We start from the raw sequence: 14,883 nt of genomic DNA on the forward strand, positions 1-14,883 counted from the left end.
CCCCTAAATTTTAATCTTTACAGTTGGCGTAACCACTTCAGGAAAACAAAATATCTCAATCTTCTGATTCTTTTCTGATCTTTAGTTCAGCTTTTAATAGCTAGTGCCTAGAAATTATTTTGATCCACTTTTCTCTGGATGAGGTTTTTTACCCTCGCAAAGCTGCTGCTCATTCCACCCATTAGCTCCCAACCCTGCCTGCCTGTTTGCTGTTTGCCTCTCACCTTGTTCCTGGCTGCTTTGTTCTGCCTGCCTGTTTTTCCTGCCCACCCTGGCGGCCTGTTCCAGCTCTGGCTCCTGCTCCTGGCCTCTCACCTGGTGCTGCCCTGCCTGCCTGTGTTCCTGCCTGCAGCCATCCGCTGGCCGCTGCCTGCCTGTTTCTGCGCCCCAGACTCACAAGTGCAACCCCAGCCAGCTCATCACCCAGATCCTTGGAGCAGATCACTCAGGACTCATTTCTACCAGCTGGTAACAGTATTGGGCACGTGGGTGGAGGGGAGAGACAAGAGGGAAAGGAGAAGGGTAATTTTCCCTTAGGCTAAGCCTCCACGTGGATGGGGGTATTGACCACGTGGGCGGATCATAGCAGAGGAGAGAGAAAAGGGAGAGAGAAAAAATAGACTTTTCCAAACAGGAACTTAAAAGTAATGGGCTGTTTAAAAGGATACCTTTTGACTGTTCTGGCAATTTTATTGACTTCACCTGTGTGTCACAGAGGAGACCCAGCTCCCTACAACTCTTAGACTAACTTTGAATTTGCAAATGGGTGGCTCAGGGAACTGAGAGCCAGGCCTAAAGACATGTGGTCCTGGGTTAAAATCTGGCCTCAGATACTCCCCAGCTGTGGGGCCCTGGATGGGTCCCTTAACCCCCATTGCCTAATCACTTTGGCACCCAAGGAATTGTAGACTCTGTTAAAAGAGAATAGATAGCCCCTGGTATAACCACTATAGCCTCTAAAGTGTGAACAGTCTTCCCCACCTGCCAAGCATATAACCAACACACCTTTTGTGACAAAGCATTTGGTAGGCAGCCTTTGGCTTATACACCTTTTGAACACCTGCAAATATATATTGTTACAATGCCAAAAGCTGGACATTATAAATTTTGTCTAATCATAGTAGATCAGCTGACCAGATAAGCAGAAGCATTTCCTGCTGCCCCAGCCACAGTGGCTTTTGTTGCCAAGTGTGAAGATTGGATTTAGCTATCTCCTGATTATAAAAATGAAGGTACTTTGCTCTTCCTTTATTGTGAAGATTAAATTGTAATTCCCTGGTTGTAACAATGAAGGTACTTAGCTCTTCCTTTATTGGGAAAATTGAATTGTAATCCACAGTCTATATTTAGATTTTAATCTACAAAAGGTGGTAACTCAGTATTTCAAGTAGATCTCCCCATTTTAACCACAAAAAGGTGCAAACTAACTACTAAAGGTGCGAACCAAAAAAGATATAATCTAACCAAAGAAGGTGTGAACTGAAGAGTGGGCAGTCCTGGAGAGGAGCACCTGCTGTGATTGGTAGATGTGAAATTTAGGGGAGATGAAACAAGAGAAAAAGATATTTAGAAAGAGAACCACAGAGGCCAGAAGGATATATTTAAGGATATATTAGAGTTGATAGATCAAAGAACTCTGACTAGGAGTTGGACTGGAGGATCAGTCTCTCAAGCTTGGAGTGAAGAAGAGACTGGAAGACAGACACTTGAGGAGAGACTGGAAGACAGATGCACAGATTTGAAGTGAGGACACTTGGCTATGGTACTGGAACCCTGGAGAAGCTCATGCAGGAGACCTCAGACTGCTTTCCTTTTAGACAGTCACGTTGGTTAGTGAAAGGCTGACTTAGTGACCCTGTCTTTCTGGAGGTGTGAACCTCGAGAAAGGCCCATCATCTTGAGACTCCTTTCCCTGATTAGGGCCTTTAGAATTTCTACCTGGCTCTGAGGCAGCCAGAGCTATCTCTCCCTCTCTACCCTTTTCTCATTTCCTTATATCTTCTCTCTAGTGTAAATAAAAAGTACCATAAATTCCACTTACTTTAGTAATTCATTTTGGGATTTAGAAATTAAATCCCTGGCAACCACCATTTAATATATTCAAGTCCAACCAAAATAAATTTAACACAAGGTCCTCTTAAAAGAGATTATTCCTCACTTTGGCCTGTCTGTACTTATTGATTCAGATGGGGAGGTCATTTCACCGATTCAGTTTTATCTCAGGTTTTTCCTGTTTGGGGATAACTCCCAAATTCTATGTAGAGCTTAGGTCAAGTTGAAAGAATGAACAGAGAGTTCAAAACTATGATTGGCAAACTATGCACTGAAATGCATCTAAAATGGCCCGAAGCTCTCCCCCTAGCTTTATTTTATCTCTAAAGCAGACCTAGAGAAGATCTACATATCTCACCATTTGAGATGCTTTTTGGACACCTTCCTATACAAGCTAAACCTTTTTCCCCTGCACATACATCATTATTAGGGGGAGATACTTCTATTGCTACATATATACAAGAATTTCAGAATAAATTGCATGAACTCCATGAATCCAGAGTTGCAGTACAAGCAGGACCTATAGACTTTTCACTTCATGACCTAAACCCAGGTGACAAGGTATACATAAATAACTTCCAGCATAGTGGAGCAACTCAGTCTTCCTTGGAAGGTCCATTTCAAATACCCAACAACTATAAAAATTGGAGAAAAGGACTCTTGGATTCATTGCTCATGTGTAAAGAGAGCAGCTTCTATTGAAAACTGATTGACTTTATAACCCCATAACTCATCCATGTATCCCAAGTTGATGGGAATATTGATCAACATCCTCCTAGGGGGATCACAGGGGGATTGTATAATTGCCATAGGGATCATATAATTGCCATAAAACTAAAAAAACCTTGTGAGAAAGAAACATTTCAGGAAAGAGAGTTTGATAACATTTTGAATCTAGAAGATGAATTGTTTGAAGATGCCCAAAGAAAACTTCCACACCATCAGAAGATCTATCATGAACTTTGGGATATAACTGATTGAAGTTTGGGGGGTTGAACACAAGTATTTTGAATATAAATTTGTATGCCACAGGGGATTGCCCCCCAATTGACTTATTTCCAATATACCTAGCAAACATTGATTTGCTCTCTCTATCTCTCTCTATCTTTTATTTACCTCTTATCTTTATTGAATATTGTATCCACCTTTAGCTAGAAGATTTTTAGATATACAAAATAGTAATGTAAAATGATTCACTGGGGATACTAGCCTCTCCCAAAGGACTAGGGTCCTGGTCACTAACCAATGGTATACCTCCTTGTTCACCATTGTCTGGTTACTTTAACCAATCAAAACAAGGATTTGTATTGAACCAATCAAAACAAGGATTGGATTTAACAAATTTAAAAAAGGATTGGTTCAATACTATCTATCTGTCTCTGTTGCTCTATTAGCTAGAGGCTATTTATATCAATCCTTTGGTTTTTCCAGGAAAGTGCTATCATTTTGCAAGAATTAATTTGTGATAAATCCATCTATTGTTCCAAACATCTACTTAATGGTCCCTTTTTCCCTCTTGAGTGTATAAAATCTTTGTTGTGAGTCCCTCTTTGGACACTCATGCTCCTTCTAACAAAGTTATGTTTGGAGACCCTCTTGGCCTCAAAGAGTTGTCCCATTATTTATATGAGTTTGGTTCAATTTTAGAAAAGAAAGAAAGAAAGAAAGAAAGAAAGAAAGAAAGAAAGAAAGAAAGAAAGAAAGAAAGAAAGAAAGAAAGAAAGAAAGAAAGAAAGAAAGAAAGAAAGAAAGAAAGAAAGAAAGAAAGAAAGAAAGAAAGAAAGAAAGAAAGAAAGAAAGAAAGAAAGAAAGAAAGAAAGAAAGAAAGAAAGAAAGAAAGAAAGAGAGAAAGAAAGAAAGAAAGAGAGAGAGAGAGAAAGAAAGAGAGAGAGAGAGAAAGAGAGAGAGAGAAAGAAAGAGAGAGAGAGAGAGAGAAAGAGAGAGAGAGAAAGAAAGAAAGAGAGAGAGAAAGAGAGAAAGAGAGAAAGAAAGAATGAAAGAAAGAGAGAGAGAAAGAAAGAAAGAGAGAGAGAGAAAGAAAGAGAGAGAGAGAAAGAGAGAAAGAGAGAAAGAAAGAAAGAAAGAAAGAAAGAAAGAAAGAAAGAAAGAAAGAAAGAAAGAAAGAAAGAAAGAAAAGAAAGAAAGAAAGAAAGGGAGGGAAGGAGGGAGGTAGAGAAGGAAGGAAGGAAGGAAGGAAGGAAGGAAGGAAGGAAGGAAGGAAGGAAGGAAGGAGCAGAGGGACTGAGGAGTGTGCTTCAGAATGAAGAAGACAGATTCAAATGCTGCATTTACTGACTGGGCAAGTCACTTAAACTCTGTGTCCCTAGGCACCTCTCCATTACTTGAAGTTAAAGAGTAGTTGCTCTTCTGCATTAAGAAAGCGAGTTTCTTTATTGGCAGTCCGTATATCTAAGAAATTACAGCCCTGGTTTCTCTTCATCAAAAGGAAATAAGAACCCCAGCAAAGGAGAAGGGTAGAAGCAGGTTTCAAAGCCAGTAAGTTGAATTTGCAAACTTCTGTCCTGTTTTATTCTTTCTATCCAGAAAGAAAGCTGATTTCAAGTTGAACCAGTAAGTGTAGCTAGATAAGGAAAGTGTTTTGTTGTTCAGTTATTTCAGTCATTTCCGACTCTTCATGACCTCATTTGGTGTTTTCTTTTAATGATCTTGGAGTGTTTTGTTATTTCTTTGTCCAGCTCATTTGACAGATGAGAAAACTGAAGGCAAACAGGGTGTTAAGTGACTAGCCCAAGGTCATCTAACTAGTAAGCATCTGATCCAAATTTGAACTCGGATCTTCTTGACTCCAGACTCACCTAGCTGCCCACTGGCAGAAAGTATATAATGAGCACAAAGTGTCATTTGAGTCCTGATACAAGGTTTCAGATATCCCCATTAAAGTAATCACATCACAGATCAAAGCATACTATTGTTAATTTGGAAAAAAATACAGAATTACCTAAGTAGTCAGAAAAAAGAAGTCTTTAATTAGGAAAGGGATAGGTCCAATATTTGGCTGCAGCATAGATCCCAGTGCCAAGAACTTTACAGGGCCCACACCCTGGGACTCTGGGAAACATATCCCTGGTAGAAGACAAACGCTAGATGACCACTATGGAATTATGTTTTTCATAATGATGAATGGATAATGCAGATCAAATTACTTATCATCTCTGAGATGGGGAAGGGAATTTTGGGTCATATAACTTCAGAAAACTTATGTGGAAATTTGTTATTATTACATGTAACTGGGGGAGGGGAATCATTTTGAAAGAGAAAAAAGGCAGGATTGACTCTTCTGACTTCATCTCTGAGTGAAGAAAGAAAAAAAAAAGAATGAATTGGTTTTTGCCTCCAGCCATCTTTGCCTTATTTTGTTCTTTCTTGGTGTCTGTCTCAATGGAACTCTGCTCACCTTCTAGTAGCCCCGATCTTGAAACAGTACAAAGCCAAGAAGTCTTGACACTTTCCCTCTGCTGGAATCCAGAAGTCAGACCCCAAGTTGACCATATGCACTAAATGGAAGGGAGGGAAATAACTAAAGCCCTGTTCCCAGGGCTGCTGGCAAGATCCCAGAATAAACTCCTCCAGACCTATGCTTATACTCCTCCTGATTTGTCCCTGGAAGGTCATGGGAGAAGATGAGAGATAAAAGGGACAGAGGTCATCACAGCTGGGATTCATTAATCCTCAAACAATGGTGTAGGAAGAAACCAGTCATGAGGTCAACTCTACAACTTCAAAGAAGACTGCATGGCGGGGCTCTCTCTATAGCACTCAGCTACTCCAGTGGCACAGAAATCCAAATACTTAGAAATTCAAAGAAATGCCTGGCAAGTCAAGGAAGGGGTATTAAACGAAGCTCTTCAATGAAATGAATTCTTGTAACCCAGATGGTATATCTTGAGAGAGGTCTCTAATTCACATCATAGACGTGTTTTTTCTACTTGGGGACTTTCCAATGATGGAGGCTGCACTGTTGATTTCATTTTACAACAAGCAAGCAATGAATGGATCTGATTACAAATGAAATTCATCACTTAGCCTGGAAACACTTGAATCATGAGAGAGGCTATTGCAGTCACACACAGCATTGCTCATGGTAAAAGTCACTCCGAGATGCAATCAGAAGAGCCAATCCTGCCTTATATGATTATGATCAAGCTATTTCCTCTCTAATGTTTAACTTTCTCATCTGTAGAAAAGGGTTAATGATATTTAGGCTACACAGCTCAGGATTGTTGTAAAAAGGGGTTTTGCAAGCCTTAAATAATTATGGAAATGAGAATTAGTATTATGATAGCAGACTGACCTTTTTTGTGCTTACAGTGACTTGCCCATCACTGTTGTTGAGTTCTTCCTGACTGACTCTTCATGAGCCCATTTGGGGTTTTCTTGGCAAAGATACTGTAACAATTTGCTATTTCTTTCTCCAGCTCATTTTACAGATGAAGAAACTGAGGAAAACAGGATTGAGTGACTTGATCAGGGTCATCCAGTTAGTAAGTATCTGAGGCTAGATTTGAGTTCAGGACAATGTTTTCCTGGTTCCAAGCCTGGTGTTATTTCTACCTTGCCTCCTAGCACCCCATCCCAGGGTCTTACAGGTAACTAAAGAAAGAGCAGTGACAGAACTACAGCTCAGGTCACCTGATTCCATCTAAATCCAGCAATTCTTCATCACACCATGCTCTATTTACTCATTCTTTTTTGTACTTGTCATTTTGTTGGGGTGAAAAGGTGCATCCCTGGGGTTCGGGAAGGATACCTTTCTGCAAGAATGCAAGACTCCAAAACTTAGCTTAAAAATAAATAGAGAAATTTATTAATTTAGAGGGTAATGTTGAAAATGGCCAGGAGGATGGTACAGGTGGAACAGCAAAATGAAAGGCTGCTCCTTGGGAGGACAGCATGGATGGAAAAGCCTCCCCCCCAAGACAACATCAGTTCTGGGGATTTAATACTCTTTACAACAGATGCTGTGTCATGGTGTGGACAGGACTCTAGAGTGGCAAACCCTCAGGCATTCAGTCAAGGGTTTGGTTATCTGACTGGGGTCTGCTTGGAGACATAGGGAATGACCCTCATAAAGATTCCTTAGTTTTAGTGAACAGACAGATGTCTGAGATGTAGCCTGATAGAATCGAGGTGTAGCCTGGAGGTGCATCTCTGTCCATCTTAAATCTAAAGGAGGATCAAAGAAGGACAATCATCTCAAGGTCCTATGGGGGTAATCAAATGTTTTATGCTAAGAGTCACGAGGATGTAAGGGAGAAAAGGAATTTCACTGTTGCCCAAGTTTCTGGGGGTGCAATGCCCATGTCAATTTTGTTGATTTTCTGAGTGAAAAATTCCCTCTACCAATGCAGAAGAGTTCTTCTGTAATTTATAACTCAGAACTTATGTGACTTGCCCAGGGTCACACAGTCAGGATGTCAGAGTCTTCCTGACTCTGAGACCAGCACTCTCTCCACTCTACTGGACACACCTTAACACTTTCAGATTTACAAAGCATGCCATTTTCACTTTATTTCCTTCATGAGTGTTTTTCTGAGTATAACATTGTTTATTAATAGAGGCATGTGATCTATTAAATTTTAACTTAACTAATTAATGTTTAATTAATAATAAATAAAGAATAAAGATTAACTGAAGATTATTAGTTAATAATCTTATCACATATTATAATAATTATTAAAAATTAATAAAGGATGGATCAATCACACATGGCTCTGCACAGAAACCTTCATGAGATTTTTATTGTATGTGTGAAGTGTGTCTAACATGGGGAATATGGAAAGAGGTATTATATGAAAGCACTGGTAAAAGCTAAAACAGACTATTTACTGCCTGGAGGGAGAAGGAGGGAAGGAGGAAGGGAGGGAGGGAGGAAGTGAGAGAGAGAATTTAAATAACAAAATGGCAGAAAACAATTTTAGAAAATTCTTTCTACATGTAATTGGGGGGAAAAGTGAAGTGGTGCACTTCATCAAGAGAGTCCAGATACCCAGAAGTTCAATTAATGGAACCAATACTTGTTTATTAATCTATTGATTAATAATACGTACCTCACTGGCCAGGGCAACCTTCCCAGTGAAAACCGCACTGAGGCAAAGTTACAGACAGTTTTTACATATGTGAGAGAGGTGAAAAGGTAAAATGAGCTCATACAAAGCTAACGAAGGATAGATGCTTTAAGTTTAAAAATAATTGAAATGTGGCCTGAGGAGACTGACCAGGGACATCAAGTCTTATCAGACACCAGCCAGATGTACCATCTACTGGGGAGGACAGACATTCTTTGTATATCTTCTCCTATACCTGATTTATCTCATCCTTGAGGAACCATCCCCCGACCATTTGTTGCTAGTCTGAGAAAGCACATTCCTTAAGCCTGCCTTCTATAAGGGAAAATACACTTTATTGATTACTGCCTTTACCAATGGATCAGGGACTTTGTCTTACTCTATTTCAGAAGTAAAAGAAAGTAAAAAAAAAACAAGACCCACTTTCAGATCTGCCATTTTATCTCTTGCCTCCTTGTATGTTAGCCCATCCCTCAGAGGCTCCTTGTCTGAATCAGCTCTGCACTTCTCCCTTTACACAGAGTCTCTTCAAAAGGCTGCTCAATAGGATCTCCAATCAACAGATCTATCTAACACATCTTTAGGGGAGACTTCCAATGAGTAAATGTGGAAAATGCAGAAAAGTATCCAGCATAATCTATGGGCTACAATGTAGACCATCATCTATAGAGAAGTTTGAACTGAATTTGTTATGTGAAAGGTTTTACAACAAAGGCTAACCCAATGAAAGTGGCATTTTCAAATTTGTCTTGCTACTGAGTAGTGAGAGGTTTTTAAAGCAGCATTGTATCAATGGTTGTGCAGCAGAGATTACTAATGATTCTCTCTGGGATGTATGGAGAGTGTCCAAAATAATGTGCAACTACTTCCTGCTCTCTCTTCTTGCTAGGCAATTTGACCATCTCTTCCCAGTTGCCCAGAGGTAAGTAGGATGGATGGAAAGATGATCAGGAAGAGAATAGATTGCTCTTCTGAGCTTTTAGATTTTCTGATGTAAATAATAGTCTCTCTGCCTTCCCCAACCTCCCCCACTACACACTGTATTAGAAAAATAATCTGAAGATATTTCTGGTAGTAATAAATGGAATACTCTAGCTTGACTAGAAAGATACTAGGGGAAACCTGAGGGTGCCTAGTTGTAATGGAGATAGAGATACTTCTGAAAGATAGATACTACTAGAGGGGATACTCTGGGGTTGCCTATTGATCACTACTGATGGCTAATAGATCAAGATATTTCCTACCTTTCACCCTTCACCTCCAAGTTTTCCACCCACACCCTCCTGCCACCCCTTCCCCTTGTTAGTCAGCCATCTTTCTATGTAACTCAAAGGTGAACTGTGAGGTTTAGAGAAGATACTTTTTCCCTCTTTCTCAGGTAAGGAGGTTTATTGGGGAAAACAGGACAAGGATGGGAATTGAGGTGAGAGGAATAGGGTTATCCCTAATCTATAAAGAGGGTTAGGAGGATTTTGGGAAATGTCAGTCCTGTCACAGCTGTGACACAAGTCTGTCAAGGAGATGGGAGGATAACTGTTTAATCTTCTTTCTTCTTCCTTCAAACTCAAATCTCAGAGATACAAATATCTTCTTCACCACACTATGCCACCAACAAAAGTTAATTTCTTCTCAGCCTAGCTCCAGGAGCTCCCCCAAGGGTGCTTCAGCCTAGGACAGAAGCTAACAGGGGTCCAGTTCAGAGCTTCTTCCCCCTTCAGTCTGGCTTGACTCTCCAACTGTCTTTTCTGGGAACATTCTATTTGGAATGTTCTTTTTAGATTGACAGCTGAGGTCCTTTACTTTGCTTTACATGCATGAAATTTTCTCTTCCTTCATGCCTCTACCACATTTCCCCCTTTTTTCTTTTTAAAGAAATTCGCATCCATGAATTTCAATGATACTTATCTTTAATATAACTCTATCTATCTATTCTTAACTCTGTACCATCTTAAATATTCCCTTATCCTCCCCACCTCAAAAAATAACAAAATCCTAACTTACCTTAGCTATTCTGTCTACCTAATGCTAAGCTAAGAATGGGTATAGTAAAATGGATTTTACTATAAGGGATTTACATGAACATAGTTTTACATAACAACAAATCATGTAACAATTTTCAAATCATTCCAACAATTTCACTAACATTTTCACTATGCAACTCTCTTATCTCTTAATGTCTATAAATCCACTAAGAAAAATCTTACAGTACTAACAAATGCTAACCTACAATCATAATGCAATGTATCTTCTATAGTTAAGTAGTTCTATGTTTGTCTCTACTTTCCAAAGACTTACACTAATGTTAATAATTAGAATATTAATAAACTACTCTAACATAGTTAGCTTGTTAGTAAATTAGTATTTACATGTGTCCATAGGTTGAATTTATTACAGATTTATATATGTACATCATTCTAGATTTCTGTGCAAACTCATGCAGATAAGAAATATCTTTCTGTTTGCATTTTCCACAGAAATTTTAGCAGTGTGTCTTTTTGTTATGCAACTATGCATGTTGTATACTTACCCATTCCACAAAATATCTTCCTAAAGTATAATTCTATGTAGCATGTGCATGCATATATGTGATGTTAACATGTATGATGCATTCTCACATATCTTCATGATCAAAAGTTCCAAAATTTAAAAGTCCTTCCATGTCCTTTCATGTTGCTTGTACAAACTCTTTCTTCTTCTCTGGTCCTCCGTCTGGTCAGCATGCCACTCTTCTGTCTTCTTTCACTTTTTGATTGAAGACTTGTGTTCTTCCAATCAAGATACACTGGAATAATCAGGAACCAGGCACACATGGGAACAAACACGAACATGTATGTATGTAAGGTTTTTATGTGTGCATGCATGTAAAAGGGATAATTTACATGTGCAGGGAAGTAAGTTGAAATCTTCATAAATGTTTGTCAGAATTTGTCAATCTTCATGTGTGAAAGTATGGATTACACATGTACATCTTCATGCATGAGAGTAATATTTGCATATGTACATCTTCATGAATGCAAGTAAGCTGTGCATGTGTTCTTCATGGGTGGGTGTGAGCATTATGCATAGGTTCACAAGATTTTGTTAAGAATACTGATTTAAAGTTGTTTCTAATCCTTTGCTGTGTAACTTTTTTACAAGATTTATTATATGGTTACTGTAATCATTTCTTAGATAATTACTGTACTTATTTCTTAGAGATAGAATTTAGAGAATTATGTATTCATTTGAAATAACATTGTTTCTTTCTGTTCAGTTACTGTGTGGCTGGCAGAGACTTCATATAAAAATATAGAGAGGCTATTACATGGCTGCTAAACTTTCAAATACATGTTTTCCTTTTGACTATATTACTGGCTGTATTTGCTTCAGGGGTGCTATCCTTTTATCATTTCAACATGTACAGTGCTCTCTTATCTGTATTCTGGTGGCAAGTACTCTCATGTGCTTTCCTGTGTTTTCAGTAGGGCCTGTTATTGCTTATCAATTATTTTCCTAAGGCTACTCAATATTATGATTGTGATGCAATTTCACATGTGAAGCATGGAACCATGGATCTCTTTGATCAACCTTTATAGACGTTGGGGTTGTCATTACAACTGTAGTTGGTCCAATCCATCTTGGTTCTGTAGGAGATTCTCTATTAAAGTTCTTGACATATACCTTATCCCCTGATTTTATCTTATGCAACAAAAAATCTAACGGTATTCTTTGCACAAGCAAACCCAGTTTCCTTATTTCTTCAATTCTACGTTGTATCTGTTTTAAGTATTCATTAAGAAGACACTCCCCTCTTAACATGGACAAGTAAGGTGGCTTTACTGTCCTACTATGCCAAAGAGGCTGACCATATAGTATATCAAAAGATGATATATGCAAGTCAGTCCTAGGCCTGGTTCTAATGTTGAAAAAATCAAGAGGCAAAACATCTGTCCATTTTAAGTGTTTCTGAACAGTTCACCTATTTGTGTTTTCAATTCTTTGTTCATACATTCAACCTGCCCAGAACTTTGGGGCTGATAAACTGAATAATAATTGCACTTAATCCCCAAGTTCTTGTGGATTTCTTGTAGAACCTGGGAAGTGAAGTGGGACCCCTTGTCCGAATCTATGGTATCAGGAATGCCATGTCTGAATATAATCTCCTTTAATAGAAATCTCACTACTGTCGCAGTATCATTTTTCTTGGATGGACATGCTTCAACCCATCTAGTCAGTCTATCCACAATCACCAATGCATATTTGTATCCCTTGTCTTTAGGCATGTTGATATAATCAATTTGAATACATTGGAAAGGCATATAACTAAGTGGTCTGCCTCCCAATGCTACACTCTTAAAATGTCCTTGATTATATCTTCTGCATGTTTCACATGCCTGACAAGTTCTAATGGCATTTGTTATAATTCCTGGTGCTGTCCAATATCTCTGTATGGTATTCAGAATCCCTTGCACTCTGTAATGTCCCTTTGCATGAATTACGGTGCATAGATGGTGATATAACTTTTTAGGGAGAATAGGTTTACCCCCTTGAGCAATCCAGACATCTTTGATTAGTTTAGCACCTAGCTGTTCTTTTCATGACTGTATTTCTTCTCCATCGGAGGCATCAGTGAGATTATGCCTTTCGATCAGAGAGAAAGTCAGCACATGGTGGGGATAGAACCTAGCAGCATATTTCAATGTTATGTCTGTTCTGTCCTTCCCTCAGGATATTCTGTCCTTTCCATGAGTGTGTGCTTTACAATGGATTATGGCCACCTCTTTAGGAAAGTCTATAGCACTTATAATATGATCTATCAGATTGCCATATGCAATTGGTTTCCCAGCTGAAGTTTTATACCCTCTGTTTTTCCATATGTATGATGACCAATATACAGTGAAGAAAGCATATTGTGAATCCAGAAAAATATTAACTCTTTTCCCTCTAGCTAATTCTAGGATCATGAGCAGAGCCTTGAGTTCGGCTCCCTGGGTGCTGACATGACTTGGCAATGATGCATGCTAAAGCGTTCTGTCAACTACTGCTACCCCTGTGAATTTTCTCCCATTGCGAACATAGGACAATCCATCTGTGTATAACTCTATTTCTGGATCGACATGAGGTGTATCTTTCAGGCATTCATTTGACCTATGAATAAGTTTCACTATTTGATCACAAACATGCAATACTTCTCCACCCATTGGCAAATCAGGAATCAGAGTCACTGGGTTCAACGGTGCACATCTATGAATTGTGATGTTATCATTGCTGGGATATTCTTGCATCAGTGAATGAATGCATATTCTGCGACCATAATAGTTTTTCTTATTTGGTGTGCAGAATACACATACAATTTACATCCCAGTACTATATCATATGACTTCTTGACCATTAGAGCTGTAGCTACTGCGCTCCTGAGGCAATGCACCATTCCTTGTGCAACTGTGTCAAGGATAGAACTGTAAAATGCAATAGCCCTCAGATTTAACCCAAAATACTGTGCTAACATTCCAGAAGCAATACTTTTTGCTTCATGTACATACAAGTGGAATGCCTTCTTATAATCAGGTATTCCCAAAGCTGGAGCTAATAGAATAGCTCCTTTCAACTGTGACAAAGCATGTAAATGTTCTTTATTTAATTGTAATGGTTCTTTAATGTCTTTCTTTGTCAAATCAGTTAAGCACTTGGAAATATGAGAATATCCCACTATGTACTGTCTTGAGAAACCAGCAACCCCTAGAAAAGCTCTAAGTTCTTTCTTAGTTCTAGGGATGCCTAGCTTCTATAACATACATCTGCTATTCTCTTATTAGAGATTTTCCTGGTGCCCTCCTCCAGGACAAATCCTAAATATTCCACTGTTGGAAGGACACATTGAATCTTATTTTTAGAAACTTAATGTCCCCTCTTATGAAGTTCTATCAATAATTTCTTTGAATCTTCCAAACATGTTTTTGGGTCAGGAGATGCTATCAGCAAATCATCCACGTAGTGTATTAATCTGCTACATTTGAAAGTTATGGTAGCTAGATTTCTTTGCAACAGTTGACAAAATATTGAAGCAGACTCACAACATCCTTGCGCTAATCTAGTATAGCACAGCTTAGTTTGTCCCCATTGGAAAGCAAAAATATTTTGAGAATCAGGGTGCAATGGTATAGTAAATTAAGCATTGCTCAGGTCTAACACTGTGTACCACCTAGCTTCTGCAGGAATTTGAGTTATGATATCATTTGGAAATGGTGTTACAGTGTGTCTTTTCCTTATAAAATTTATTCATAGCCCTCAAATCCATCACAAATCTCTAGGCAGGAGTGCCATCTTCATTTAGCTTATTCTTTTTAATAGCTAAAATTGGGCTATTGTATTCAGATACCATAGGTCTCAATATGCCTTGCTCAAGCAAACTATGATAGGTGTTATCCCTTCTTTTGATTCTCTATTCAATTTGTATTGTAGTATCTTAGGTGATATTCCTTCCCTGACCTCAATCCTGACAGGAGTAATTGACTTCATTGGACCTATATCATTCTGATGTTTTGCAAACACCCCCTGTGGTATATCTGTTGGTATGTCATACATAGAAGTTACAACTTGAATCTTTTCAGGTTCTTCTTCTAGTTGTTCTAAGTACAACAAAGGGTAGTGCTTCAGTGAATTCTTGGGTAAATGCAAATAAATTTCCCCAGATTTTTCACATTTTAATGTTGCTTGAATCTTACACAAAAATCTCATCCTAAAAGGTTGTCTGGGCATGATGGAA

The sequence above is a fragment of the Monodelphis domestica genome, chromosome 5 (assembly GCF_027887165.1).
Source record: "Monodelphis domestica isolate mMonDom1 chromosome 5, mMonDom1.pri, whole genome shotgun sequence".
Lineage (NCBI taxonomy): Eukaryota > Metazoa > Chordata > Mammalia > Didelphimorphia > Didelphidae > Monodelphis > Monodelphis domestica.